The sequence below is a fragment of the Rhyacophila brunnea genome, unplaced genomic scaffold (genome assembly GCF_057557595.1).
Source record: "Rhyacophila brunnea isolate RB1 unplaced genomic scaffold, BYU_Rbru_1.0 scaffold_352, whole genome shotgun sequence".
NCBI lineage: Eukaryota > Metazoa > Arthropoda > Insecta > Trichoptera > Rhyacophilidae > Rhyacophila > Rhyacophila brunnea.
In genome coordinates, this window is record NW_028233020.1 from 1 (window position 1) to 2,500 (window position 2,500).

The 2,500-nt window shown below is 53.4% G+C and overlaps 1 non-coding gene across 1 annotated transcript in view; it reads left to right on the plus strand.

The window, feature by feature from the left end:
• The first annotated feature begins 618 nt into the window (after positions 1–618).
• The window catches only part of LOC147067636 (small subunit ribosomal RNA), a 1,944-nt gene continuing 62 nt past the window's right edge, over positions 619–2,500 (plus strand). The window contains exon 1 of the ribosomal RNA XR_015071431.1: positions 619–2,500. This exon is cut by the window's right edge and continues 62 nt beyond it. This is a non-coding gene — a ribosomal RNA (small subunit ribosomal RNA).

Sequence of the window (2,500 nt, forward strand, 5' to 3'; positions counted from 1 at the left end):
TACACTATAATGTGTGAGGGAAAATGTACGCAGGAGAGAACTGTACGATAAAATAATGGCGACGGATTATTGCGCTACCCAACATTGCCGTGTCCGTATTCGTTGTTGTTGTCGTCTGGGTCTCTCCCCTCATCCATCGTATAGCAGTGGGTTGTCGTCTTTGACAAGACTTCCTTCACGGCGTTCGCAAACTGCGGCGGCCATTCGGCCGCGTCGGCGGTACATTTGCGAGACGAGACACTCACCCGGCGTGCGATTATATTTCGTCGCCGCGGCCTATGCGATCGCATCACTCTGGAGTTCCGCGCTAGCAGAATCATCCTGTCGAGTGACGGCGGACGGCGTTTCAGCCTCCGTCGCTCCGTTTACCGCGCCGACGGCGTGCGTTTTCGGTGTGCACGTTTTACGATGGGAAATTGAGAAACGCGGAGCACGATCTCGTGCTCTGTGCGTATGTATGCATACAATCCGTTGTATCTCGTGCGTCGGCACGTTAAAAATCGAAAGAGAGAGCCAGCGTCGCCCGCCGGGTGACTCCGGTGCGCGTTCGCGTGTGACGTGTGGATCGCGGGTGTCGGCGCGCCCAGTGCGCGCGCGCCCGCGGCCTCGCAGAGCAGCTCCCTGGTTGATCCTGCCAGTAATCATATGCTTGTCTCAAAGACTAAGCCATGCAAGTCTCAGTATGAGCCTAATTAAGGTGAAACCGCGAATGGCTCAATATATCAGTTTTGGTTCCTTAGATCGTACACAGTTACTTGGATAACTGTGGCAATTCTAGAGCTAATACATGCAAACGTAATTCTGAACGGGAACGTGAGGAATGCTTTTATTAGATCAAAAACCAATCGGCGGTCGGCGCTCGCGTCGTCCGTCGCTCTTCGAGATGACTCTAGATAACTTTGAGCTGATCGCACGGTCTAGCACCGGCGACGCATCTTTCAAATGTCTGCCTTATCAACTGTCGATGGTAGTTTATGCGACTACCATGGTTGTCACGGGTAACGGGGAATCAGGGTTCGATTCCGGAGAGGGAGCCTGAGAAACGGCTACCACATCCACGGAAGGCAGCAGGCGCGCAAATTACCCACTCCCGGCACGGGGAGGTAGTGACGAAAAATAACGATACGGGACTCGTCCGAGGCCTCGTGATCGGAATGATTACACTTTAAATCCTTTAACGAGGATCCATTGGAGGGCAAGTCTGGTGCCAGCAGCCGCGGTAATTCCAGCTCCAATAGCATATACTAAAGTTGTTGCGGTTAAAAAGCTCGTAGTTGAAATTGTGTCCTGCGGTGTCGGTCTACCGACTGCGGTACGACAGGCACGTCTGCGGGGCTTCTCGCCGGTGCGTCCTTCGCCATCCGGCGTCGGTCGGCCGCAAGGTCGGCCGTTCGCCGAGGCGGGCCGTCGCGGCTGTTTACTTTGAACAAATTAGAGTGCTCAAAGCGGGCTAAGTTTTGCCTGAATATTGTACGCATGGAATAATAGAATAGGACCTCGGTTCTGTTTTGTTGGCTTTCTGATACCAGAGGTAATGATTAATAGGGACAACTGGGGGCATTCGTATTGCGACGTTAGAGGTGAAATTCTTGGATCGTCGCAAGACGGACTAAAGCGAAAGCATTTGCCAAAGGTGTTTTCATTAATCAAGAACGAAAGTTAGAGGTTCGAAGGCGATTAGATACCGCTGTAGTTCTAACCATAAATGATGCCAGCCAGCGATCCGCCGAAGTTTCATTATTTTAACCCGGTGGGCAGCTCCCGGGAAACCAAAGCTTTCGGGCTCCGGGGGGAGTATGGTTGCAAAGCTGAAACTTAAAGGAATTGACGGAAGGGCACCACCAGGAGTGGAGCCTGCGGCTTAATTCGACTCAACACGGGAAAACTCACCAGGCCCGGACACTGGAAGGATTGACGGATTAACAGCTCTTTCTCGATTCGGTGGGTGGTGGTGCATGGCCGCTCTTAGTTGGTGGAGCGATTTGTCAGGTTAATTCCGGTAACGAACGTAACTCTAGCCTATTAAATAGACGTACAACCGGTATCACGAGGGTCCGCGCGCGTCCGTGTCCTTTGGCGTTCTGCGTCGGAGGCGCGGGCGCGTCGCGGTCTTCACTACCGGCGTACAATGAAAATCTTCTTAGAGGGACCGGCGGTATATATAGCCGCACGAGATTGAGCAATAGCAGGTCTGTGATGCCCTTAGATGTCCTGGGCCGCACGCGCGCTACACTGAAGGGATCAGCGTGTCCTCCTTGGCTTAACGGCCCGGGTAACCCGATGAAACCCCTTCGTGATAGGGATTGGGGTTTGCAATTCTCCCCCATGAACGAGGAATTCCTAGTAAAAGCGAGTCACCAGCTCGCGTTGATTGCGTCCCTGCCCTTTGTACACACCGCCCGTCGCTACTACCGATGGATGATTTGGTGAGGTCTTCGGACTGGCGCGCGGAAGCTCCTCGTGGGCCTCTGACGCGCCGGAAAGTTTGACCGAATTTGAT